We start from the raw sequence: 27,676 nt of genomic DNA, 5'->3' as shown, positions 1-27,676 counted from the left end.
ACAAAGAAATAATGATCAGTTGTTCTCTTATTACGTTACAAAGCGTTCTTTTATGTCAAATTAAGATTTCCTAATCTGGTTAGGCTGGAAAAATTTCTGATTGGAACTTGACATCGTTGTGAAATGCTCAAAAATGGATTCAAAAACCAACAAATAAATCTCTGCCAAAAATGTTGACGTAACTTTGGAAAACTCTTCTTCGTAATTAGACATAATTAAGCAAATTCTTCTTGAATTAATTATGGGTATAATTTGCAGCATTTGTGAGGTAATAATAGCTTTCTACCAGAGCAAATACGGGAGAACAAAGGGGGCACCCAGATTTGAACTGGGGACCTCTTGATCTGCAGTCAAATGCTCTACCACTGAGCTATACACCCTGCTCTCACAAGTACACCCATTCACAGAAGTGGATAAGGACAGAACTTGCAAGGTGTACTTGGGCCTCTGATTTTCTCTATTGATGCAAATTAAATTTTTCTTACACAAGGAAATAATGATCAGTTGTTCTCCGATTACGTTACAAAGCGTTCTTTTAAGTCAAATTAAGATTTCCTAATCTGGTTAGGCTGGAAAAATTTCTGATTGGAACTTGACATCGTTGTGAAATGCTCAAAAATGGATTCAAAAACCAACAAATAAATCTCTGCCAAAAACGTTGACGTAACTTTGGAAAACTCTTCTTCGTAATTAGACATAATTAAGCAAATTCTTCTTGAATTAATTATGGGTATAATTTGCAGCATTTGTGAGGTAATAATAGCTTTCTACCAGAGCAAATACGGGAGAACAAAGGGGGCACCCAGATTTGAACTGGGGACCTCTTGATCTGCAGTCAAATGCTCTACCACTGAGCTATACCCCCTGCTCTCACAAGTACACCCATTCACAGAAGTGGATAAGGACAGAACTTGCAAGGTGTACTTGGGCCTGTGATTTTCTCTATTGATGCAAATTAAATTTTTCTTACACAAGGAAATAATGATCAGTTGTTCTCTGATTACGTTACAAAGCGTTCTTTTAAGTCAAATTAAGATTTCCTAATCTGGTTAGGTTGGAAATATTTCAGATTGGAACTTGACATTATTGTGAAATGCTCAAAAATTCATTTAAAAAAACAAGAAATAAATCTCTGCCAAAATTGTTAACGTAACTTTGGTAAACTCTTCTTCGAAATTAGACATAATTAAGCAAATTCTTCCTGAATTAATTATGGGTATAATTTGCAGCATTTGTGAGGTAATAATAGCTTTCTACTAGAGCAAATTGAACAAACATGGGAGGCCAAAGGGGGCACCCAGACTTGAACTGGGGACCTCTTGACCTGCAGTCAAATTCTCTACCACTGAGTTATACCCCCTGATAACACAGCTGTTCCCCTTTACAGCAGTGGAGTAAGACTGAACTTGCAAGGTGCACTTGAGCCTCTGATTTCCTCCATTGACGCAAATTCAATTATATTTACTCAAAGAAATAATGACCATTTGTCCAGAGACGACATAATAAATCGTTTTTTTATGTCTAGTTAAGATTTCCAACCATTGTTCTTGTGAGAAACATTTTGGATTCAAACTGGACAGTGTTTTTGAAATAATCAAAACTGAATTCAAAAAGCAAATAACAAGAAATATCAGGAAAAATTTGGACTGAAGAAAGGTAAACGCTTGCTCGTATTTTAAGGTAACTAATCAAGAGCTGCAAGAAACGATCATATGCATGTTTAATAGCATTTCTCAGTTAATTTCTTCGGTCTAATAAGCTTGTTCAATGAAACATGGGAGAACAAAGGGGTCGCCCACACTTGAACTAGAGACATCTTTACCTGCAGTCAAATGCTCCACCTCTGAGCTGTACCTCCTGATCTCACGGGTGGTCCCATTCACAGTGGTGGAGATGGACTCAACTTGCAAGGTGTACTTGAGCCTCTGATTTTCTCTATTGACGCAAATTAAATTTTACTTCCACAAAGAAATAATGATCAGTTGTTCTCTTATTACGTTACAAAGCGTTCTTTTATGTCAAATTAAGATTTCCTAATCTGGTTAGGCTGGAAAAATTTCTGATTGGAACTTGACATCGTTGTGAAATGCTCAAAAATGGATTCAAAAACCAACAAATAAATCTCTGCCAAAAATGTTGACGTAACTTTGGAAAACTCTTCTTCGTAATTAGACATAATTAAGCAAATTCTTCTTGAATTAATTATGGGTATAATTTGCAGCATTTGTGAGGTAATAATAGCTTTCTACCAGAGCAAATACGGGAGAACAAAGGGGGCACCCAGATTTGAACTGGGGACCTCTTGATCTGCAGTCAAATGCTCTACCACTGAGCTATACCCCCTGCTCTCACAAGTACACCCATTCACAGAAGTGGATAAGGACAGAACTTGCAAGGTGTACTTGGGCCTGTGATTTTCTCTATTGATGCAAATTAAATTTTTCTTACACAAGGAAATAATGATCAGTTGTTCTCTGATTACGTTACAAAGCGTTCTTTTAAGTCAAATTAAGATTTCCTAATCTGGTTAGGTTGGAAATATTTCAGATTGGAACTTGACATTATTGTGAAATGCTCAAAAATTCATTTAAAAAAACAAGAAATAAATCTCTGCCAAAATTGTTAACGTAACTTTGGAAAACTCTTCTTCGAAATTAGACATAATTAAGCAAATTCTTCCTGAATTAATTATGGGTAAAATTTGCAGCATTTGTGAGGTAATAATAGCTTTCTACTAGAGCAAATTGAACAAACATGGGAGGCCAAAGGGGGCACCTTGACTTGAACTGGGAACCTCTTGACCTGCAGTCAAATTCTCTACCACTGAGTTATACCCCCTGATAACACAGCTGTTCCCCTTTACAGCAGTGGAGTAAGACTGAACTTGCAAGGTGCACTTGAGCCTCTGATTTCCTCCATTGACGCAAATTCAATTATATTTACTCAAAGAAATAATGATCATTTGTCCAGAGACGACATAATAAATCGTTTTTTTATGTCTAGTTAAGATTTCCAACCGTTGTTCTTGTGAGAAATATTTTGGATTCAAACTGGACAGTGTTTTTGAAATAATCAAAACTGAATTCAAAAAGCAAATAACAAGAAATATCAGGAAAAATTTGGACTGAAGAAAGGTAAACGCTGGCTCGTATTTTAAGGTAATTAATCAAAAGCTGCAAGAAATGATCATATGCATGTTTAATAGCATTTCTCAGTTAATTTCTTCGGTCTAATAAGCTTGTTCAATGAAACATGGGAGAACAAAGGGGTCGCCCACACTTGAACTAGAGACATCTTTACCTGCAGTCAAATGCTCCACCTCTGAGCTGTACCTCCTGATCTCACGGGTGGTCCCATTCACAGTGGTGGAGATGGACTCAACTTGCAAGGTGTACTTGAGCCTCTGATTTTCTCTATTGACGCAAATTAAATTTTACTTCCACAAAGAAATAATGATCAGTTGTTCTCTTATTACGTTACAAAGCGTTCTTTTATGTCAAATTAAGATTTCCTAATCTGGTTAGGCTGGAAAAATTTCTGATTGGAACTTGACATCGTTGTGAAATGCTCAAAAATGGATTCAAAAACCAACAAATAAATCTCTGCCAAAAATGTTGACGTAACTTTGGAAAACTCTTCTTCGTAATTAGACATAATTAAGCAAATTCTTCTTGAATTAATTATGGGTATAATTTGCAGCATTTGTGAGGTAATAATAGCTTTCTACCAGAGCAAATACGGGAGAACAAAGGGGGCACCCAGATTTGAACTGGGGACCTCTTGATCTGCAGTCAAATGCTCTACCACTGAGCTATACCCCCTGCTCTCACAAGTACTCCCATTCACAGAAGTGGATAAGGACAGAACTTGCAAGGTGTACTTGGGCCTCTGATTTTCTCTATTGTTGCAAATTAAATTTTTCTTACACAAGGAAATAATGATCAGTTGTTCTCTGATTACGTTACAAAGCGTTCTTTTAAGTCAAATTAAGATTTCCTAATCTGGTTAGGCTGGAAAAATTTCTGATTGGAACTTGACATCGTTGTGAAATGCTCAAAAATGGATTCAAAAACCAACAAATAAATCTCTGCCAAAAATGTTGACGTAACTTTGGAAAACTCTTCTTCGTAATTAGACATAATTAAGCAAATTCTTCTTGAATTAATTATGGGTATAATTTGCAGCATTTGTGAGGTAATAATAGCTTTCTACCAGAGAACAAAGGGGGAACCTAGATTTGAACTGGGGACCTCTTGATCTGCAGTCAAATGCTCTACCACTGAGCTATACCCCCTGCTCTCACAAGTACTCCCATTCACAGAAGTGGATAAGGACAGAACTTGCAAGGTGTACTTGGGCCTCTGATTTTCTCTATTGTTGCAAATTAAATTTTTCTTACACAAGGAAATAATGATCAGTTGTTCTCTGATTACGTTACAGAGCGTACTTTTAAGTCAAATTAAGATTTCCTAATCTGGTTAGGTTGGAAATATTTCAGATTGGAACTTGACATTATTGTGAAATGCTCAAAAATTCATTTAAAAAAACAAGAAATAAATCTCTGCCAAAATTGTTCACGTAACTTTGGAAAACTCTTATTCGAAATTAGACATAATTAAGCAAATTGTTCCTGAATTAATTATGGGTATAATTTGCAGCATTTGTGAGGTAATAATAGCTTTCTACTAGAGCAAATTGAACAAACATGGGAGGCCAAAGGGGGCACCCAGACTTGAACTGGGGACCTCTTGACCTGCAGTCAAATTCTCTACCACTGAGTTATACCCCCTGATAACACAGCTGTTCCCCTTTACAGCAGTGGAGTAAGACTGAACTTGCAAGGTGCACTTGAGCCTCTGATTTCCTCCATTGACGCAAATTCAATTATATTTACTCAAAGAAATAATGATCATTTGTCCAGAGACGACATAATAAATCGTTTTTTTATGTCTAGTTAAGATTTCCAACCGTTGTTCTTGTGAGAAATATTTTGGATTCAAACTGGACAGTGTTGTTGAAATAATCAAAACTGAATTCAAAAAGCAAATAACAAGAAATATCAGGAAAAATTTGGACTGAAGTAAGGTAAACGCTGGCTCGTATTTTAAGGTAACTAATCAAAAGCTGCAAGAAACGATCATATGCATGTTTAATAGCATTTCTCAGTTAATTTCTTCGGTCCAATAAGCTTGTTCAATGAAACATGGGAGAACAAAGGGGTCGCCCACACTTGAACTAGAGACATCTTTACCTGCAGTCAAATGCTCCACCTCTGAGCTGTACCTCCTGATCTCACGGGTGGTCCCATTCACAGTGGTGGAGATGGACTCAACTTGCAAGGTGTACTTGAGCCTCTGATTTCCTCCATTGACGCAAATTCAATTTTACTCAAAGAAATAATGATCAGTTGTTCTCTTATTACGTTACAAAGCATTCTTTTATGTCAAATTAAGATTTCCTAATCTGGTTAGGCTGGAAAAACTTCTGATTGGAACTTGACATCGTTGTGAAATGCTCAAAAATGGATTCAAAAACCAACAAATAAATCTCTGCCAAAAATGTTGACGTAACTTTGGAAAACTCTTCTTCGTAATTAGACATAATTAAGCAAATTCTTCTTGAATTAATTATGGATATAATTTGCAGCATTTGTGAGGTAATAATAGCTTTCTACCAGAGCAAATACGGGAGAACAAAGGGGGCACCCAGATTTGAACTGGGGACCTCTTGATCTGCAGTCAAATGCTCTACCACTGAGCTATACCCCCTGCTCTCACAAGTACTCCCATTCACAGAAGTGGATAAGGACAGAACTTGCAAGGTGTACTTGGGCCTCTGATTTTCTCTATTGATGCAAATTAAATTTTTCTTACACAAGGAAATAATGATCAGTTGTTCTCCGATTACGTTACAAAGCGTTCTTTTAAGTCAAATTAAGATTTCCTAATCTGGTTAGGCTGGAAAAATTTCTGATTGGAACTTGACATCGTTGTGAAATGCTCAAAAATGGATTCAAAAACCAACAAATAAATCTCTGCCAAAAATGTTGACGTAACTTTGGAAAACTCTTCTTCGTAATTAGACATAATTAAGCAAATTCTTCTTGAATTAATTATGGGTATAATTTGCAGCATTTGTGAGGTAATAATAGCTTTCTACCAGAGAACAAAGGGGGCACCCAGATTTGAACTGGGGACCTCTTGATCTGCAGTCAAATGCTCTACCACTGAGCTATACCCGCTGCTCTCACAAGTACTCCCATTCACAGAAGTGGATAAGGACAGAACTTGCAAGGTGTACTTGGGCCTCTGATTTTCTCTATTGATGCAAATTAAATTTTTCTTACACAAGGAAATAATGATCAGTTGTTCTCTGATTACGTTACAAAGCGTTCTTTTAAGTCAAATTAAGATTTCCTAATCTGGTTAGGTTGGAAATATTTCAGATTGGAACTTGACATTATTGTGAAATGCTCAAAAATTCATTTAAAAAAACAAGAAATAAATCTCTGCCAAAATTGTTCACGTAACTTTGGAAAACTCTTCTTCGAAATTAGACATAATTAAGCAAATTCTTCCTGAATTAATTATGGGTATAATTTGCAGCATTTGTGAGGTAATAATAGCTTTCTACTAGAGCAAATTGAACAAACATGGGAGGCCAAAGGGGGCACCCAGACTTGAACTGGGGACCTCTTGACCTGCAGTCAAATTCTCTACCACTGAGTTATACCCCCTGATAACACAGCTGTTCCCCTTTACAGCAGTGGAGTAAGACTGAACTTGCAAGGTGCACTTGAGCCTCTGATTTCCTCCATTGACGCAAATTCAATTATATTTACTCAAAGAAATAATGATCATTTGTCCAGAGACGACATAATAAATCGTTTTTTTATGTCTAGTTAAGATTTCCAACCGTTGTTCTTGTGAGAAATATTTTGGATTCAAACTGGACAGTGTTTTTGAAATAATCAAAACTGAATTCAAAAAGCAAATAACAAGAAATATCAGGAAAAATTTGGACTGAAGAAAGGTAAACGCTGGCTCGTATTTTAAGGTAATTAATCAAAAGCTGCAAGAAACGATCATATGCATGTTTAATAGCATTTCTCAGTTAATTTCTTCGGTCTAATAAGCTTGTTCAATGAAACATGGGAGAACAAAGGGGTCGCCCACACTTGAACTAGAGACATCTTTACCTGCAGTCAAATGCTCCACCTCTGAGCTGTACCTCCTGATCTCACGGATGGTCCCATTCACAGTGGTGGAGATGGACTCAACTTGCAAGGTGTACTTGAGCCTCTGATTTTCTCTATTGACGCAAATTAAATTTTACTTCCACAAAGAAATAATGATCAGTTGTTCTCTTATTACGTTACAAAGCGTTCTTTTAAGTCAAATTAAGATTTCCTAATCTGGTTAGGCTGGAAAAATTTCTGATTGGAACTTGACATCGTTGTGAAATGCTCAAAAATGGATTCAAAAACCAACAAATAAATCTCTGCCAAAAATGTTGACGTAACTTTGGAAAACTCTTCTTCGTAATTAGACATAATTAAGCAAATTCTTCTTGAATTAATTATGGGTATAATTTGCAGCATTTGTGAGGTAATAATAGCTTTCTACCAGAGCAAATACGGGAGAACAAAGGGGGCACCCAGATTTGAACTGGGGACCTCTTGATCTGCAGTCAAATGCTCTACCACTGAGCTATACCCCCTGCTCTCACAAGTACTCCCATTCACAGAAGTGGATAAGGACAGAACTTGCAAGGTGTACTTGGGCCTCTGATTTTCTCTATTGATGCAAATTAAATTTTTCTTACACAAGGAAATAATGATCAGTTGTTCTCCGATTACGTTACAAAGCGTTCTTTTAAGTCAAATTAAGATTTCCTAATCTGGTTAGGCTGGAAAAATTTCTGATTGGAACTTGACATCGTTGTGAAATGCTCAAAAATGGATTCAAAAACCAACAAATAAATCTCTGCCAAAAATGTTGACGTAACTTTGGAAAACTCTTCTTCGTAATTCGACATAATTAAGCAAATTCTTCTTGAATTAATTATGGGTATAATTTGCAGCATTTGTGAGGTAACAATAGCTTTCTACCAGAGAACAAAGGGGGCACCCAGATTTGAACTGGGGACCTCTTGATCTGCAGTCAAATGCTCTACCACTGAGCTATACCCCCTGCTCTCACAAGTACTCCCATTCACAGAAGTGGATAAGGACAGAACTTGCAAGGTGTACTTGGGCCTCTGATTTTCTCTATTGATGCAAATTAAATTTTTCTTACACAAGGAAATAATGATCAGTTGTTCTCTGATTACGTTACAAAGCGTTCTTTTAAGTCAAATTAAGATTTCCTAATATGGTTAGGTTGGAAATATTTCAGATTGGAACTTGACATTATTGTGAAATGCTCAAAAATTCATTTAAAAAAACAAGAAATAAATCTCTGCCAAAATTGTTCACGTAACTTTGGAAAACTCTTCTTCGAAATTAGACATAATTAAGCAAATTCTTCCTGAATTAATTATGGGTATAATTTGCAGCATTTGTGAGGTAATAATAGCTTTCTACTAGAGCAAATTGAACAAACATGGGAGGCCAAAGGGGGCACCCAGACTTGAACTGGGGACCTCTTGACCTGCAGTCAAATTCTCTACCACTGAGTTATACCCCCTGATCACACATCTGTTCCCCTTTACAGCAGTGGAGTAAGACTGAACTTGCAAGGTGCACTTGAGCCTCTGATTTCCTCCATTGACGCAAATTCAATTATATTTACTCAAAGAAATAATGATCATTTGTCCAGAGACGACATAATAAATCGTTTTTTTATGTCTAGTTAAGATTTCCAACCGTTGTTCTTGTGAGAAATATTTTGGATTCAAACTGGACAGTGTTTTTGAAATAATCAAAACTGAATTCAAAAAGCAAATAACAAGAAATATCAGGAAAAATTTGGACTGAAGAAAGGTAAACGCTGGCTCGTATTTTAAGGTAATTAATCAAAAGCTGCAAGAAATGATCATATGCATGTTTAATAGCATTTCTCAGTTAATTTCTTCGGTCTAATAAGCTTGTTCAATGAAACATGGGAGAACAAAGGGGTCGCCCACACTTGAACTAGAGACATCTTTACCTGCAGTCAAATGCTCCACCTCTGAGCTGTACCTCCTGATCTCACGGGTGGTCCCATTCACAGTGGTGGAGATGGACTCAACTTGCAAGGTGTACTTGAGCCTCTGATTTTCTCTATTGACGCAAATTAAATTTTACTTCCACAAAGAAATAATGATCAGTTGTTCTCTTATTACGTTACAAAGCGTTCTTTTATGTCAAATTAAGATTTCCTAATCTGGTTAGGCTGGAAAAATTTCTGATTGGAACTTGACATCGTTGTGAAATGCTCAAAAATGGATTCAAAAACCAACAAATAAATCTCTGCCAAAAATGTTGACGTAACTTTGGAAAACTCTTCTTCGTAATTAGACATAATTAAGCAAATTCTTCTTGAATTAATTATGGGTATAATTTGCAGCATTTGTGAGGTAATAATAGCTTTCTACCAGAGCAAATACGGGAGAACAAAGGGGGCACCCAGATTTGAACTGGGGACCTCTTGATCTGCAGTCAAATGCTCTACCACTGAGCTATACCCCCTGCTCTCACAAGTACTCCCATTCACAGAAGTGGATAAGGACAGAACTTGCAAGGTGTACTTGGGCCTCTGATTTTCTCTATTGATGCAAATTAAATTTTTCTTACACAAGGAAATAATGATCAGTTGTTCTCTGATTACGTTACAAAGCGTTCTTTTAAGTCAAATTAAGATTTCCTAATCTGGTTAGGTTGGAAATATTTCAGATTGGAACTTGACATTATTGTGAAATGCTCAAAAATTCATTTAAAAAAACAAGAAATAAATCTCTGCCAAAATTGTTAACGTAACTTTGGTAAACTCTTCTTCGAAATTAGACATAATTAAGCAAATTCTTCCTGAATTAATTATGGGTATAATTTGCAGCATTTGTGAGGTAATAATAGCTTTCTACTAGAGCAAATTGAACAAACATGGGAGGCCAAAGGGGGCACCCAGACTTGAACTGGGGACCTCTTGACCTGCACTCAAATTCTCTACCACTGAGTTATACCCCCTGATGACACAACTGTTCCCCTTTACAGCAGTGGAGTAAGACTGAACTTGCAAGGTGCACTTGAGCCTCTGATTTCCTCCATTGACGCAAATTCAATTATATTTACTCAAAGAAATAATGACCATTTGTCCAGAGACGACATAATAAATCGTTTTTTTATGTCTAGTTAAGATTTCCAACCGTTGTTCTTGTGAGAAATATTTTGGATTCAAACTGGACAGTGTTTTTGAAATAATCAAAACTGAATTCAAAAAGCAAATAACAAGAAATATCAGGAAAAATTTGGACTGAAGAAAGGTAAACGCTTGCTCGTATTTTAAGGTAACTAATCAAAAGCTGCAAGAAACGATCATATGCATGTTTAATAGCATTTCTCAGTTAATTTCTTCGGTCTAATAAGCTTGTTCAATGAAACATGGGAGAACAAAGGGGTCGCCCACACTTGAACTAGAGACATCTTTACCTGCAGTCAAATGCTCCACCTCTGAGCTGTACCTCCTGATCTCACGGGTGGTCCCATTCACAGTGGTGGAGATGGACTCAACTTGTAAGGTGTACTTGAGCCTCTGATTTTCTCTATTGACGCAAATTAAATTTTACTTCCACAAAGAAATAATGATCAGTTGTTCTCTTATTACGTTACAAAGCGTTCTTTTATGTCAAACTAGCAGAATACCTGCGCTTCGAAGCGGAGAAGTAGTGTGTTAAAGAGGTTATGAAAAAAAAAGGAAACATTTTAAAAATAACGTAACATGATTGTCAATGTAATTGTGTTGTCATTGTTATAACTGTTGCTGTCTTTTTATATATATATATATATATATATATATATATATATATCCATCCATCCATTTTCCACCCCGCTGAATCCGAACACAGGGTCACGGGGGTCTGCTGGAGCCAATCCCAGCCAACACAGGGTACAAGGCAGGGAACCAATCCTGGGCAGGGTGCCAACCCACCGCAGGACACACACAAACACACCCACACACCAAGCACACACTAGGGCCAAGTTAGAATCGCCAATCCACCTAACCTGCATGTCTTTGGACTGCGGGAGGAAACCCACGCAGACACGGGGGAGAACATGCAAACTCCACGCAGGGAGGACCCGGGAAGTGAACCCGGGTCTCCTAACTGCGAGGCAGCAGCGCTACCACTGCGCCACCGTGCCGCCCATATATATATATATATATATATATATATATTATATATATAATATACACACACACATAAACATTTATATACATATACATATATATACATATCTACATATACACATCTACATATATATACACACATACATAAACACACACATAAGACTTCCTGACTGAAACGGGCTTTCATTGACAATCATGTTACGTTATTTTTAAAATGTTTCCTTTTTTTTTCATAACCTCTTTAACACAGTACTTCTCCGCTGCGAAGCGCGGGTATTTTGCTAGTATATATATATATATATATATATATATATATATATATATATATATATATATATACACATATACACACATACATGCAGTTTTAATAACACAGAAATCAATATAAACATTAACATCATTATCATATGAGAATATGAAGTAATATATAAGAAGCACATTTCATATAAATATAAATTATTAAACAGTAAAATCTTCTTCTTTAATTTGCTACCGTGGCAATTTGTGTGTCTGTCCAGGATTTTAAATGACCTGTACCTCGCAAACCGTTTCACCTATACACTTCAAATGTGGTACACATATAGTACGTCACGTCTACTATCTTTTTATGTTTATTTTATTTTATTGTAGAATCAACTCCTATCTGCGCACAGCAGGGCAGCCGTGTGCGGATGCGTATGGTGTATTCACTCCATGTTATCGTGCATTGCGCTGTCAGTGGTATTTTGATAAAAGAATTTGAACAACATATAAGAAGCGTATAAATTATTAAACAGTAAAACATTAACATTTAAGAAGTAAAGTTACATTAAGTACTACTGCAGTGCCTTCGGGTATACCTCATTTTTTGTTTGCCCATTACATGCTTAAATGTATAAATTTTTTGGTGCACCTACCCGAGAACACGCGACATATAACCGAGCGTGGGAGAAGCATGGATTTTAAACACGCGTTGAGTTGATCTGCTGGTCTCCCTCGTGGAATGACTGGTAATGTTTGACTAAAATCTACAGCGAGTAAAACGACATTACCTCCTATTTTTTTTTTTTTACGATCTCTGAGATCTTGCTTTTTTCGGTTCAAGGCTTCATAAGCTCTTTTATGTTGTAAGGTGTACTTATCCCAAACCATCATCTTTGAATGTTGCAAGACTTTCGCCTTGTATGTAGATCGGGGTAATTACATTCATTGCATTCCTAGTCTGAATCACAATGTGATTGTATGGGTGGTTACCTGGCACTGTAGGGTTGCCACCCGTCCTTTAAAATACGGAATGGTGCCGCGTTTGAGAATGAAATTGCGCGTCCCGTTTTGAATCAATACTGGACGGGATTTATCCCGTATTTTTTTTATAATTTTTTTTTTAAAGCAGCGTCTCATGCAAATCATCCCACACGCATTTTATGAAGATGCCTCCTTTCCTACTTTTGATTGGGTAATACTTGATGTCATCGTTAGTTTGATTGGTGTTTTTAACTGTCCAGTGAGGAGGGCGTGTCTTTTAAGTACAGTCTGCAAAGTGTTGGCACTGAGATGTGGCGTCAGCGCCATAGCTGAAGCCCCTAACGTTGCGGTCAGCAAGTCGGCTAACATCCGCCATGTGCCGTCTTTCAGTTGCGAGAAGCAGATCATAGAATGGTTGAAACTGTTGCCCCTAACGTTGCGCCACGGCGTGTGGTTCGTTTATACCTCGTGTCTTCTCATTAAACTTTTATCTCGCGAATATGTTATTGCAATCCGCAGCGGGAGCGTTTCTATAAACTTAATTTAAACTTACGTTTTACACCGTGCTTTGTTTCCCTTATGAACATGCTTGTATGCTTAAGTCGCTCCGTTCTCAATTGTTTAATTAATTTTTTGGTCTTCGCTGTTTGCGGCTCTTCCTCCATTTCCCCCTACTTCGTTCTTTTCTCTCGCGAATATGTTATTGCAATCCTTAACGGGAGCGTTTCAATAAACTGATTGAAAATAGTTTTGCATTTACCTTTTTAGTAAAAGGCGAGCTTTTAAGCCTGAGAAATCACCCCGTAAATGCACACGTTTAATTGCACATGTGTTAATATGTATGCTTACACAGTATTAAAAGACAGTCAAAAATTAACGTCATTTACCTTCGTTCCCGCGTGTGACTCGTGCTGTAAATGTCTTCCTTGTTTTTAGTTCACGTGATTACGTAGGAGGCGTGATGACGCGATACGTGACTCCGCCTCCTCCATTACAGTGTATGGACAAAAAATATGTTCCGGTTATGACCATTACGCTTTGAATTTCGAAATGAAACCTGCCTAACTTTTGTAAGTAAGCTGTAAGGAATGAGCCTGCCAAATTTCAGCCTTCCACCTACACGGGAAGTTGGAGAATTAGTGATGAGTCAGTCAGTCAGTCAGTGAGTGAGTGAGTCAGTCAGTGAGGGCTTTGCCTTTTATTATTATAGATTAAGATTTCCTAATCTGGTTAGGCTGGAAAAATTTCAGATTGGAACTTGACATTATTGTGAAATGCTCAAAAATTCATTTAAAAAAACAAGAAATAAACCTCTGCCAAAATTGTTCACGTAACTTTGGAAAACTCTTCTTCGATATTAGACATAATTAACCAAATTCTTCCTGAATTAATTATGGGTATAATTTGCAGCATTTGTGAGGTAATAATAGCTTTCTACTAGAGCAAATTGAACAAACATGGGAGGCCAAAGGGGGCACCCAGACTTGAACTGGGGACCTCTTGACCTGAAGTCAAATTCTCTACCACTGAGTTATACCCCCTGATCACACAACTGTTCCCCTTTACAGCAGTGGAGTAAGACTGAACTTGCAAGGTGCACTTGAGCCTCTGATTTCCTCCATTGACGCAAATTCAATTATATTTACTCAAAGAAATAATGATCATTTGTCCAGAGACGACATAATAAATCGTTTTTTTATGTCTAGTTAAGATTTCCAACCGTTGTTCTTGTGAGAAATATTTTGGATTCAAACTGGACAGTGTTTTTGAAATAATCAAAACTGAATTCAAAAAGCAAATAACAAGAAATATCAGGAAAAATTTGGACTGAAGAAAGGTAAACGCTTGCTCGTATTTTAAGGTAATTAATCAAAAGCTGCAAGAAACGATCATATGCATGTTTAATAGCATTTCTCAGTTAATTTCTTCGGTCTAATAAGCTTGTTCAATGAAATATGGGAGAACAAATGGGTCGCCCACACTTGAACTAGAAACATCTTTACCTGCAGTCAAACGCTCTACCACTGAGCTGTACCTCCTGATCTCACAGGTGGTCCCATTCACAGTGGTGGAGATGGACTCAACTTGCAAGGTGTACTTGAGCCTCTGATTTTCTCTATTGACGCAAATTCAATTTTACTTCCACAAAGAAATAATGATCAGTTGTTCTCTTATTACGTTACAAAGCGTTCTTTTATGTCAAATTAAGATTTCCTAATCTGGTTAGGCTGGAAAAATTTCTGATTGGAACTTGACATCGTTGTGAAATGCTCAAAAATGGATTCAAAAACCAACAAATAAATCTCTGCCAAAAATGTTGACGTAACTTTGGAAAACTCTTCTTCGTAATTAGACATAATTAAGCAAATTCTTCTTGAATTAATTATGGGTATAATTTGCAGCATTTGTGAGGTAATAATAGCTTTCTACCAGAGCAAATACGGGAGAACAAAGGGGGCACCCAGATTTGAACTGGGGACCTCTTGATCTGCAGTCAAATGCTCTACCACTGAGCTATACCCCCTGCTCTCACAAGTACTCCCATTCACAGAAGTGGATAAGGACAGAACTTGCAAGGTGTACTTGGGCCTCTGATTTTCTCTATTGATGCAAATTAAATTTTTCTTACACAAGGAAATAATGATCAGTTGTTCTCTGATTACGTTACAATGCGTTCTTTTAAGTCAAATTAAGATTTCCTAATCTGGTTAGGTTGGAAATATTTCAGATTGGAACTTGACATTATTGTGAAATGCTCAAAAATTCATTTAAAAAAACAAGAAATAAATCTCTGCCAAAATTGTTCACGTAACTTTGGAAAACTCTTCTTCGATATTAGACATAATTAACCAAATTCTTCTTGAATTAATTATGGGTATAATTTGCAGCATTTGTGAGGTAATAATAGCTTTCTACCAGAGCAAATACGGGAGAACAAAGGGGGCACCCAGATTTGAACTGGGGACCTCTTGATCTGCAGTCAATTGCTCTACCACTGAGCTATACCCCCTGCTCTCACAAGTACTCCCATTCACAGAAGTGGATAAGGACAGAACTTGCAAGGTGTACTTGGGCCTCTGATTTTCTCTATTGATGCAAATTAAATTTTTCTTACACAAGGAAATAATGATCAGTTGTTCTCTGATTACGTTAAAATGCGTTCTTTTAAGTCAAATTAAGATTTCCTAATCTGGTTAGGTTGGAAATATTTCAGATTGGAACTTGACATTATTGTGAAATGCTCAAAAATTCATTTAAAAAAACAAGAAATAAATCTATGCCAAAATTGTTCACGTAACTTCGGAAAACTCTTCTTCGATATTAGACATAATTAACCAAATTCTTCCTGAATTAATTATGGGTATAATTTGCAGCATTTGTGAGGTAATAATAGCTTTCTACTAGAGCAAATTGAACAAACATGGGAGGCCAAAGGGGGCACCCAGACTTGAACTGGGGACCTCTTGACCTGCACTCAAATTGTCTACCACTGAGTCATACCCCCTGATCACACATCTGTTCCCCTTTACAGCAGTGGAGTAAGACTGAACTTGCAAGGTGCACTTGAGCCTCTGATTTCCTCCATTGACGCAAATTCAATTATATTTACTCAAAGAAATAATGATCATTTGTCCAGAGACGACATAATAAATCGTTTTTTTATGTCTAGTTAAGATTTCCAACCGTTGTTCTTGTGAGAAATATTTTGGATTCAAACTGGACAGTGTTTTTGAAATAATCAAAACTGAATTCAAAAAGCAAATAACAAGAAATATCAGGAAAAATTTGGACTGAAGAAAGGTAAACGCTTGCTCGTATTTTAAGGTAATTAATCAAAAGCTGCAAGAAACGATCATATGCATGTTTAATAGCATTTCTCAGTTAATTTCTTCGGTCTAATAAGCTTGTTCAATGAAACATGGGAGAACAAAGGGGTCGCCCACACTTGAACTAGAGACATCTTTACCTGCAGTCAAATGTTCTACCACTGAGCTGTACCTCCTGATCTCACGGGTGGTCCCATTCACAGTGGTGGAGATGGACTCAACTTGCAAGGTGTACTTGAGCCTCTGATTTTCTCTATTGACGCAAATTAAATTTTACTTCCACAAAGAAATAATGATCAGTTGTTCTCTTATTACGTTACAAAGCGTTCTTTTATGTCAAATTAAGATTTCCTAATCTGGTTAGGCTGGAAAAATTTCTGATTGGAACTTGACATCGTTGTGAAATGCTCAAAAATGGATTCAAAAACCAACAAATAAATCTCTGCCAAAAATGTTGACGTAACTTTGGAAAACTCTTCTTCGTAATTAGACATAATTAAGCAAATTCTTCTTGAATTAATTATGGATATAATTTGCAGCATTTGTGAGGTAATAATAGCTTTCTACCAGAGCAAATACGGGAGAACAAAGGGGGCACCCAGATTTGAACTGGGGACCTCTTGATCTGCAGTCAAATGCTCTACCACTGAGCTATACCCCCTTCTCTCACAAGTACTCCCATTCACAGAAGTGGATAAGGACAGAACTTGCAAGGTGTACTTGGGCCTCTGATTTTCTCTATTGATGCAAATTAAATTTTTCTTACACAAGGAAATAATGATCAGTTGTTCTCTGATTACGTTACAAAGCGTTCTTTTAAGTCAAATTAAGATTTCCTAATCTGGTTAGGTTGGAAATATTTCAGATTGGAACTTGACATTATTGTGAAATGCTCAAAAATTCATTTAAAAAAACAAGAAATAAATCTCTGCCAAAATTGTTCACGTAACTTTGGAAAACTCTTCTTCGAAATTGAACATAATTAAGCAAATTCTTCCTGAATTAATTATGGGTATAATTTGCAGCATTTGTGAGGTAATAATAGCTTTCTACCAGAGCAAATGCGGGAGAACAAAGGGGGCACCCAGATTTGAACTGGGGACCTCTTGATCTGCAGTCAATTGCTCTACCACTGAGCTATACCCGCTGCTCTCACAAGTACTCCCATTCACAGAAGTGGATAAGGACAGAACTTGCAAGGTGTACTTGGGCCTCTGATTTTCTCTATTGATGCAAATTAAATTTTTCTTACACAAGGAAATAATGATCAGTTCTTCTCTGATTACGTTAAAATGCGTTCTTTTAAGTCAAATTAAGATTTCCTAATCTGGTTAGGTTGGAAATATTTCAGATTGGAACTTGACATTATTGTGAAATGCTCAAAAATTCATTTAAAAAAACAAGAAATAAATCTATGCCAAAATTGTTCACGTAACTTTGGAAAACTCTTCTTCGATATTAGACATAATTAACCAAATTCTTCCTGAATTAATTATGGGTATAATTTGCAGCATTTGTGAGGTAATAATAGCTTTCTACTAGAGCAAATTGAACAAACATGGGAGGCCAAAGGGGGCACCCAGACTTGAACTGGGGACCTCTTGACCTGCAGTCAAATTCTCTACCACTGAGTTATACCCCCTGATCACACAACTGTTCCCATTTACAGCAGTGGAGTAAGACTGAACTTGCAAGGTGCACTTGAGCCTCTGATTTCCTCCATTGACGCAAATTCAATTATATTTACTCAAAGAAATAATGACCATTTGTCCAGAGACGACATAATAAATCGTTTTTTTATGTCTAGTTAAGATTTCCAACCGTTGTTCTTGTGAGAAATATTTTGGATTCAAACTGGACAGTGTTTTTGAAATAATCAAAACTGAATTCAAAAAGCAAATAACAAGAAATATCAGGAAAAATTTGGACTGAAGAAAGGTAAACGCTTGTTCGTATTTTAAGGTAATTAATCAAAAGCTGCAAGAAACGATCATATGCATGTTTAATAGCATTTCTCAGTTAATTTCTTCGGTCTAATAAGCTTGTTCAATGAAACATGGGAGAACAAAGGGGTCGCCCACACTTGAACTAGAGACATCTTACCTGCAGTCAAATGCTCCACCTCTGAGCTGTATCTCCTGATCTCACGGGTGGTCCCATTCACAGTGGTGGAGATGGACTCAACTTGCAAGGTGTACTTGAGCCTCTGATTTTCTCTATTGACGCAAATTAAATTTTACTTCCACAAAGAAATAATGATCAGTTGTTCTCTTATTACGTTACAAAGCGTTCTTTTATGTCAAATTAAGATTTCCTAATCTGGTTAGGCTGGAAAAATTTCTGATTGGAACTTGACATCGTTGTGAAATGCTCAAAAATGGATTCAAAAACCAACAAATAAATCTCTGCCAAAAATGTTGACGTAACTTTGGAAAACTCTTCTTCGTAATTAGACATAATTAAGCAAATTCTTCTTGAATTAATTATGGGTATAATTTGCAGCATTTGTGAGGTAATAATAGCTTTCTACCAGAGCAAATACGGGAGAACAAAGGGGGCACCCAGATTTGAACTGGGGACCTCTTGATCTGCAGTCAAATGCTCTACCACTGAGCTATACCCCCTGCTCTCACAAGTACTCCCATTCACAGAAGTGGATAAGGACAGAACTTGCAAGGTGTACTTGGGCCTCTGATTTTCTCTATTGATGCAAATTAAATTTTTCTTACACAAGGAAATAATGATCAGTTGTTCTCTGATTACGTTACAAAGCGTTCTTTTAAGTCAAATTAAGATTTCCTAATCTGGTTAGGTTGGAAATATTTCAGATTGGAACTTGACATTATTGTGAAATGCTCAAAAATTCATTTAAAAAAACAAGAAATAAATCTCTGCCAGAATTGTTCACGTAACTTTGGAAAACTCTTCTTCGAAATTAGACATAATTAAGCAAATTCTTCCTGAATTAATTATGGGTATAATTTGCAGCATTTGTGAGGTAATAATAGCTTTCTACTAGAGCAAATTGAACAAACATGGGAGGCCAAAGGGGGCACCCAGACTTGAACTGGGGACCTCTTGACCTGCAGTCAAATTCTCTACCACTGAGTTATACCCCCTGATCACACAACTGTTCCCCTTTACAGCAGTGGAGTAAGACTGAACTTGCAAGGTGCACTTCAGCCTCTGATTTCCTCCATTGACGCAAATTCAATTATATTTACTCAAAGAAATAATGATCATTTGTCCAGAGACGACATAATAAATCGTTTTTTTATGTCCAGTTAAGATTTCCAACCGTTGTTCTTGTGAGAAATATTTTGGATTCAAACTGGACAGTGTTTTTGAAATAATCAAAACTGAATTCAAAAAGCAAATAACAAGAAATATCAGGAAAAAGTTGGACTGAAGAAAGGTAAATGCTTGCTCGTATTTTAAGGTAACTAATCAAAAGCTGCAAGAAACGATCATATGCATGTTTAATAGCATTTCTCAGTTAATTTCTTCGGTCTAATAAGCTTGTTCAATGAAACATGGGAGAACAAAGGGGTCGCCCACACTTGAACTAGAGACATCTTTACCTGCAGTCAAATGCTCCACCTCTGAGATGTACCTCCTGATCTCACGGGTGGTCCCATTCACAGTGGTGGAGATGGACTCAACTTGCAAGGTGTACTTGAGCCTCTGATTTTCTCTATTGACGCAAATTAAATTTTACTTCCACAAATAAATGATGATCAGTTGTTCTCTTATTACGTTACAAAGCGTTCTTTTATGTCAAATTAAGATTTCCTAATCTGTTTAGGTTGGAAATATTTCAGATTGGAACTTGACATTATTGTGAAATGCTCAAAAATTCATTTAAAAAAACAAGAAATAAATCTCTGCCAAAATTGTTCACGTAACTTTGGAAAACTCTTCTTCGAAATTAGACATAATTAAGCAAATTCTTCCTGAATTAATTATGGGTATAATTTGCAGCATTTGTGAGGTAATAATAGCTTTCTACTAGAGCAAATTGAACAAACATGGGAGGCCAAAGGGGGCACCCAGACTTGAACTGGGGACCTCTTGACTTGCAGTCAAATTCTCGACCACTGAGTTATACCCCCTGATCACACAACTGTTCCCCTTTACAGCAGTGGAGTAAGACTGAACTTGCAAGGTGCACTTGAGCCTCTGATTTCCTCCATTGACGCAAATTCAATTATATTTACTCAAAGAAATTATGATCATTTGTCCAGAGACGACATAATAAATCGTTTTTTTATGTCTAGTTAAGATTTCCAACCGTTGCTCTTGTGAGAAATATTTTGGATTCAAACTGGACAGTGTTTTTGAAATAATCAAAACTGAATTCAAAAAGCAAATAACAAGAAATATCAGGAAAAATTTGGACTGAAGAAAGGTAAATGCTTGCTCGTATTTTAAGGTAACTAATCAAAAGCTGCAAGAAACGATCATATGCATGTTTAATAGCATTTCTCAGTTAATTTCTTCGGTCTAATAAGCTTGTTCAATGAAACATGGGAGAACAAAGGGGTCGCCCACACTTGAACTAGAGACATCTTTACCTGCAGTCAAATGCTCCACCTCTGAGCTGTACCTCCTGATCTCACGGGTGGTCCCATTCACAGTGGTGGAGATGGACTCAACTTGCAAGGTGTACTTGAGCCTCTGATTTTCTCTATTGACGCAAATTAAATTTTACTTCCACAAAGAAATAATGATCAGTTGTTCTCTTATTACGTTACAAAGCGTTCTTTTATGTCAAATTAAGATTTCCTAATCTGGTTAGGCTGGAAAAACTTCTGATTGGAACTTGACATCGTTGTGAAATGCTCAAAAATGGATTCAAAAACCAACAAATAAATCTCTGCCAAAAATGTTGACGTAACTTTGGAAAACTCTTCTTCGTAATTAGACATAATTAAGCAAATTCTTCTTGAATTAATTATGGGTATAATTTGCAGCATTTGTGAGGTAATAATAGCTTTCTACCAGAGCAAATACGGGAGAACAAAGGGGGCACCCAGATTTGAACTGGGGACCTCTTGATCTGCAGTCAAATGCTCTACCACTGAGCTATACCCCCTGCTCTCACAAGTACTCCCATTCACAGAAGTGGATAAGGACAGAACTTGCAAGGTGTACTTGGGCCTCTGATTTTCTCTATTGTTGCAAATTAAATTTTTCTTACACAAGGAAATAATGATCAGTTGTTCTCTGATTACGTTACAAAGCGTTCTTTTAAGTCAAATTAAGATTTCCTAATCTGGTTAGGTTGGAAATATTTCAGATTGGAACTTGACATTATTGTGAAATGCTCAAAAATTCATTTAAAAAAACAAGAAATAAATCTCTGCCAAAATTGTTCACGTAACTTTGGAAAACTCTTATTCGAAATTAGACATAATTAAGCAAATTGTTCCTGAATTAATTATGGGTATAATTTGCAGCATTTGTGAGGTAATAATAGCTTTCTACTAGAGCAAATTGAACAAACATGGGAGGCCAAAGGGGGCACCCAGACTTGAACTGGGGACCTCTTGACCTGCAGTCAAATTCTCTACCACTGAGTTATACCCCCTGATCACACAACTGTTCCCCTTTACAGCAGTGGAGTAAGACTGAACTTGCAAGGTGCACTTGAGCCTCTGATTTCCTCCATTGACGCAAATTCAATAATATTTACTCAAAGAAATAATGACCATTTGTCCAGAGACGACATAATAAATCGTTTTTTTATGTCTAGTTAAGATTTCCAACCGTTGTTCTTGTGAGAAATATTTTGGATTCAAACTGGACAGTGTTTTTGAAATAATCAAAACTGAATTCAAAAAGCAAATAACAAGAAATATCAGGAAAAATTTGGACTGAAGAAAGGTAAACGCTTGCTCGTATTTTAAGGTAATTAATCAAAAGCTGCAAGAAATGATCATATGCATGTTTAATAGCATTTCTCAGTTAATTTCTTCGGTCTAATAAGCTTGTTCAATGAAACATGGGAGAACAAAGGGGTCGCCCACACTTGAACTAGAGACATCTTTACCTGCAGTCAAATGCTCCACCTCTGAGCTGTACCTCCTGATCTCACGGGTGGTCCCATTCACAGTGGTGGAGATGGACTCAACTTGCAAGGTGTACTTGAGCCTCTGATTTTCTCTATTGACGCAAATTAAATTTTACTTCCACAAAGAAATAATGATCAGTTGTTCTCTTATTACGTTACAAAGCGTTCTTTTATGTCAAATTAAGATTTCCTAATCTGGTTAGGCTGGAAAAATTTCTGATTGGAACTTGACATTATTGTGAAATGCTCAAAAATTCATTTAAAAAAACAAGAAATAAATCTCTGCCAAAATTGTTCACGTAACTTTGGAAAACTCTTCTTCGAAATTAGCCATAATTAAGCAAATTCTTCCTGAATTAATTATGGGTATAATTTGCAGCATTTGTGAGTTAATAATAGCTTTCTACTAGAGCAAATTGAACAAACATGGGAGGCCAAAGGGGGCACCCAGACTTGAACTGGGGACCTCTTGACCTGCAGTAAAATTCTCTACCACTGAGTTATACCCGCTGATAACACAGCTGTTCCCCTTTACAGCAGTGGAGTAAGACTGAACTTGCAAGGTGCACTTGAGCCTCTGATTTCCTCCATTGACGCAAATTCAATTATATTTAGTCAAAGAAATAATGATCATTTGTCCAGAGACGACATAATAAATCGTTTTTTTATGTCTAGTTAAGATTTCCAACCGTTGTTCTTGTGAGAAATATTTTGGATTCAAACTGGACAGTGTTTTTGAAATAATCAAAATTGAATTCAAAAAGCAAATAACAAGAAATATCAGGAAAAATTTGGACTGAAGAAAGGTAAACGCTGGCTCGTATTTTAAGGTAATTAATCAAAAGCCTCAAGAAATGATCATATGCATGTTTAATAGCATTTCTCAGTTAATTTCTTCGGTCTAATAAGCTTGTTCAATGAAACATGGGAGAACAAAGGGGTCGCCACACTTGAACTAGAGACATCTTTACCTGCAGTCAAATGCTCCACCTCTGAGCTGTACCTCCTGATCTCACGGGTGGTCCCATTCACAGTGGTGGAGATGGACTCAACTTGCAAGGTTTACTTGAGCCTCTGATTTTCTCTATTGACGCAAATTAAATTTTACTTCCAGAAAGAAATGATGATCAGTTGTTCTCTTATTACGTTACAAAGCGTTCTTTTATGTCAAATTAAGATTTCCTAATCTGGTTAGGTTGGAAATATTTCAGATTGGAACTTGACATTATTGTGAAATGCTCAAAAATTCATTTAAAAAAACAAGAAATAAATCTCTGCCAAAATTGTTCACGTAACTTTGGAAAACTCTTCTTCGATATTAGACATAATTAACCAAATTCTTCCTGAATTAATTATGGGTATAATTTGCAGCATTTGTGAGGTAATAATAGCTTTCTACTAGAGCAAATTGAACAAACATGGGAGGCCAAAGGGGGCACCCAGACTTGAACTGGGGACCTCTTGACCTGAACTCAAATTCTCTACCACTGAGTTATACCCCCTGATCACACAACTGTTCCCCTTTACAGCAGTGGAGTAAGACTGAACTTGCAAGGTGCACTTGAGCCTCTGATTTCCTCCATTGACGCAAATTCAATTATATTTACTCAAAGAAATAATGACCATTTGTCCAGAGACGACATAATAAATCGTTTTTTTATGTCTAGTTAAGATTTCCAACCGTTGTTCTTGTGAGAAATATTTTGGATTCAAACTGGACAGTGTTTTTGAAATAATCAAAACTGAATTCAAAAAGCAAATAACAAGAAATATCAGGAAAAATTTGGACTGAAGAAAGGTAAACGCTTGCTCGTATTTTAAGGTAACTAATCAAAAGCTGCAAGAAACGATCATATGCATGTTTAATAGCATTTCTCAGTTAATTTCTTCGGTCCAATAAGCTTGTTCAATGAAACATGGGAGAACAAAGGGGTCGCCCACACTTGAACTAGAGACATCTTTACCTGCAGTCAAATGCTCCACCTCTGAGCTGTACCTCCTGATCTCACGGGTGGTCCCATTCACAGTGGTGGAGATGGACTCAACTTGCAAGGTGTACTTGAGCCTCTGATTTTCTCTATTGACGCAAATTAAATTTTACTTCCACAAAGAAATAATGATCAGTTGTTCTCTTATTACGTTACAAAGCGTACTTTTATGTCAAATTAAGATTTCCTAATCTGGTTAGGCTGGAAAAATTTCTGATTGGAACTTGACATCGTTGTGAAATGCTCAAAAATGGATTCAAAAACCAACAAATAAATCTCTGCCAAAAATGTTGACGTAACTTTGGAAAACTCTTCTTCATAATTAGACATAATTAAGCAAATTCTTCTTGAATTAATTATGGGTATAATTTGCAGCATTTGTGAGGTAATAATAGCTTTCTACCAGAGCAAATACGGGAGAACAAAGGGGGCACCCAGATTTGAACTGGGGACCTCTTGATCTGCAGTCAAATGCTCTACCACTGAGCTATACCCCCTGCTCTCACAAGTACTCCCATTCACAGAAGTGGATAAGGACAGAACTTGCAAGGTGTACTTGGGCCTCTGATTTTCTCTATTGATGCAAATTAAATTTTTCTTACACAAGGAAATAATGATCAGTTGTTCTCTGATTATGTTACAAAGCGTTCTTTTAAGTCAAATTAAGATTTCCTAATCTGGTTAGGTTGGAAATATTTCAGATTGGAACTTGACATTATTGTGAAATGCTCAAAAATTCATTTAAAAAAACAAGAAATAAATCTCTGCCAAAATTGTTCACGTAACTTTGGAAAACTCTTCTTCGAAATTAGACATAATTAAGCAAATTCTTCCTGAATTAATTATGGGTATAATTTGCAGCATTTGTGAGGTAATAATAGCTTTCTACTAGAGCAAATTGAACAAACATGGGAGGCCAAAGGGGGCACCCAGACTTGAACTGGGGACCTCTTGACCTGCACTCAAATTCTCTACCACTGAGTTATACCCCCTGATCACACAACTGTTCCCCTTTACAGCAGTGGAGTAAGACTGAACTTGCAAGGTGCACTTGAGCCTCTGATTTCCTCCATTGACGCAAATTCAATTATATTTACTCAAAGAAATAATGACCATTTGTCCAGAGACGACATAATAAATCGTTTTTTTATGTCTAGTTAAGATTTCCAACCGTTGTTCTTGTGAGAAATATTTTGGATTCAAACTGGACAGTGTTTTTGAAATAATCAAAACTGAATTCAAAAAGCAAATAACAAGAAATATCAGGAAAAATTTGGACTGAAGAAAGGTAAACGCTTGCTCGTATTTTAAGGTAACTAATCAAAAGCTGCAAGAAACGATCATATGCATGTTTAATAGCATTTCTCAGTTAATTTCTTCGGTCCAATAAGCTTGTTCAATGAAACATGGGAGAACAAAGGGGTCGCCCACACTTGAACTAGAGACATCTTTACCTGCAGTCAAATGCTCCACCTCTGAGCTGTACCTCCTGATCTCACGGGTGGTCCCATTCACAGTGGTGGAGATGGACTCAACTTGCAAGGTGTACTTGAGCCTCTGATTTTCTCTATTGACGCAAATTAAATTTTACTTCCACAAAGAAATAATGATCAGTTGTTCTCCGATTACGTTACAAAGCATTCTTTTAAGTCAAATTAAGATTTCCTAATCTGGTTAGGCTGGAAAAACTTCTGATTGGAACTTGACATCGTTGTGAAATGCTCAAAAATGGATTCAAAAACCAACAAATAAATCTCTGCCAAAAATGTTGACGTAACTTTGGAAAACTCTTCTTCGTAATTAGACATAATTAAGCAAATTCTTCTTGAATTAATTATGGGTATAATTTGCAGCATTTGTGAGGTAATAATAGCTTTCTACCAGAGCAAATACGGGAGAACAAAGGGGGCACCCAGATTTGAACTGGGGACCTCTTGATCTGCAGTCAAATGCTCTACCACTGAGCTATACCCCCTGCTCTCACAAGTACTCCCATTCACAGAAGTGGATAAGGACAGAACTTGCAAGGTGTACTTGGGCCTCTGATTTTCTCTATTGATGCAAATTAAATTTTTCTTACACAAGGAAATAATGATCAGTTGTTCTCTGATTACGTTACAAAGCGTTCTTTTAAGTCAAATTAAGATTTCCTAATCTGGTTAGGTTGGAAATATTTCAGATTGGAACTTGACATTATTGTGAAATGCTCAAAAATGCATTTAAAAAAATAAGAAATAAATCTCTGCCAAAATTGTTCACGTAACTTTGGAAAACTCTTCTTCGAAATTAGACATAATTAAGCAAATTCTTCCTGAATTAATTATGGGTATAATTTGCAGCATTTGTGAGGTAATAATAGCTTTCTACTAGAGCAAATTGAACAAACATGGGAGACCAAAGGGGGCACCCAGACTGGAACTGGGGACCTCTTGATCTGCAGTTAAATGCTCTACCACTGAGGTATACCCCCTGATCACACAACTGGTCCCCTTTACAGCGGTGGAGTAAGACTGAACTTGCAAAGTGCACTTGAGCCTCTGATTTCCTCCATTGACGCAAATTCAATTATATTTACTTAAAGAAATAATGATCATTTGTCCAGAAACGACATAATAAATCGTTTTTTTATGTCTAGTTAAGATTTCCAACCGTTGTTCTTGTGAGAAATATTTTTGATTCAAACTGGACAGTGTATTTGAAATAATCAAAACTGAATTCAAAAAGCAAATAATAAGAAATATCAGGAAAAATTTGGACTGAAGAAAGCATTTCTCAGTTAATTTCTTCGGTCTAATAAGCTTGTTCAATGAAACATGGGAGAAGAAAGGGGTCGCCCACACTTGATCTAGAGACATCTTTACCTGCAGTCAAATGCTCTACCACTGAGCTGTACCTCCTGATCTCACGAGTGGTCCCATTTGCAGCGATGGAGTAAGGCTGAACTTGCAAGGTGCACTTGAGCCTCTGATGTCCTCCATTGACGCAAATTCAATTTAATTTTCACAAAGAAAAAATTATAATTTGTCCAAAGACGACGTAACATATTGTTTTATTATGTGTAATGATGATTTCCGACCCTATTTTTGGTTGACCAGGAATAATAACCGGCAGTGAGAAATTAAAGTCGATCGCTGAGTAGGTGGTGGAAATTTAAAGTCGCCGGTCTCTTAGTGACTCAGCTGAACACGGAAAGCGCCGAAGCACCGGCGTTACTGCAATAATGGTGAAGATGATATCAGC

The 27,676-nt window shown here is 36.8% G+C and overlaps 17 non-coding genes across 17 annotated transcripts; all 17 read right to left on the bottom strand.

Moving 5' to 3' along the window:
• Window positions 1-308: 308 nt before the first annotated feature.
• On the bottom strand, window positions 309-380 carry trnac-gca (transfer RNA cysteine (anticodon GCA)). The gene has a single exon. It is a non-coding gene; the product is annotated as a tRNA-Cys (tRNA).
• A 413-nt stretch (window positions 381-793) lies between these two features.
• Window positions 794-865, bottom strand: trnac-gca (transfer RNA cysteine (anticodon GCA)). The gene has a single exon. It is a non-coding gene; the product is annotated as a tRNA-Cys (tRNA).
• Window positions 866-2,271: 1,406 nt separating this feature from the next.
• trnac-gca (transfer RNA cysteine (anticodon GCA)) lies at window positions 2,272-2,343 on the bottom strand. Its single transcript has one exon. It is a non-coding gene; the product is annotated as a tRNA-Cys (tRNA).
• Window positions 2,344-3,749: 1,406 nt separating this feature from the next.
• Window positions 3,750-3,821, bottom strand: trnac-gca (transfer RNA cysteine (anticodon GCA)). Its single transcript has one exon. It is a non-coding gene; the product is annotated as a tRNA-Cys (tRNA).
• A 401-nt stretch (window positions 3,822-4,222) lies between these two features.
• trnac-gca (transfer RNA cysteine (anticodon GCA)) lies at window positions 4,223-4,294 on the bottom strand. Its single transcript has one exon. It is a non-coding gene; the product is annotated as a tRNA-Cys (tRNA).
• A 1,402-nt stretch (window positions 4,295-5,696) lies between these two features.
• Window positions 5,697-5,768, bottom strand: trnac-gca (transfer RNA cysteine (anticodon GCA)). The gene has a single exon. It is a non-coding gene; the product is annotated as a tRNA-Cys (tRNA).
• A 401-nt stretch (window positions 5,769-6,169) lies between these two features.
• trnac-gca (transfer RNA cysteine (anticodon GCA)) lies at window positions 6,170-6,241 on the bottom strand. The gene has a single exon. It is a non-coding gene; the product is annotated as a tRNA-Cys (tRNA).
• A 1,406-nt stretch (window positions 6,242-7,647) lies between these two features.
• On the bottom strand, window positions 7,648-7,719 carry trnac-gca (transfer RNA cysteine (anticodon GCA)). The gene has a single exon. It is a non-coding gene; the product is annotated as a tRNA-Cys (tRNA).
• A 401-nt stretch (window positions 7,720-8,120) lies between these two features.
• trnac-gca (transfer RNA cysteine (anticodon GCA)) lies at window positions 8,121-8,192 on the bottom strand. The gene has a single exon. It is a non-coding gene; the product is annotated as a tRNA-Cys (tRNA).
• Window positions 8,193-9,598: 1,406 nt separating this feature from the next.
• trnac-gca (transfer RNA cysteine (anticodon GCA)) lies at window positions 9,599-9,670 on the bottom strand. The gene has a single exon. It is a non-coding gene; the product is annotated as a tRNA-Cys (tRNA).
• A 5,330-nt stretch (window positions 9,671-15,000) lies between these two features.
• trnac-gca (transfer RNA cysteine (anticodon GCA)) lies at window positions 15,001-15,072 on the bottom strand. The gene has a single exon. It is a non-coding gene; the product is annotated as a tRNA-Cys (tRNA).
• Window positions 15,073-15,486: 414 nt separating this feature from the next.
• On the bottom strand, window positions 15,487-15,558 carry trnac-gca (transfer RNA cysteine (anticodon GCA)). The gene has a single exon. It is a non-coding gene; the product is annotated as a tRNA-Cys (tRNA).
• Window positions 15,559-16,964: 1,406 nt separating this feature from the next.
• On the bottom strand, window positions 16,965-17,036 carry trnac-gca (transfer RNA cysteine (anticodon GCA)). The gene has a single exon. It is a non-coding gene; the product is annotated as a tRNA-Cys (tRNA).
• A 1,891-nt stretch (window positions 17,037-18,927) lies between these two features.
• trnac-gca (transfer RNA cysteine (anticodon GCA)) lies at window positions 18,928-18,999 on the bottom strand. Its single transcript has one exon. It is a non-coding gene; the product is annotated as a tRNA-Cys (tRNA).
• Window positions 19,000-21,398: 2,399 nt separating this feature from the next.
• On the bottom strand, window positions 21,399-21,470 carry trnac-gca (transfer RNA cysteine (anticodon GCA)). Its single transcript has one exon. It is a non-coding gene; the product is annotated as a tRNA-Cys (tRNA).
• Window positions 21,471-24,861: 3,391 nt separating this feature from the next.
• trnac-gca (transfer RNA cysteine (anticodon GCA)) lies at window positions 24,862-24,933 on the bottom strand. Its single transcript has one exon. It is a non-coding gene; the product is annotated as a tRNA-Cys (tRNA).
• A 1,406-nt stretch (window positions 24,934-26,339) lies between these two features.
• trnac-gca (transfer RNA cysteine (anticodon GCA)) lies at window positions 26,340-26,411 on the bottom strand. The gene has a single exon. It is a non-coding gene; the product is annotated as a tRNA-Cys (tRNA).
• Window positions 26,412-27,676: the final 1,265 nt, after the last annotated feature.

This window comes from Erpetoichthys calabaricus, chromosome 6 (assembly GCF_900747795.2).
Source record: "Erpetoichthys calabaricus chromosome 6, fErpCal1.3, whole genome shotgun sequence".
Classification (NCBI taxonomy): domain Eukaryota; kingdom Metazoa; phylum Chordata; class Cladistia; order Polypteriformes; family Polypteridae; genus Erpetoichthys; species Erpetoichthys calabaricus.
Note: the sequence above shows the minus strand (reverse complement) of the source record. Positions and strands in the feature narration are given on the sequence as shown.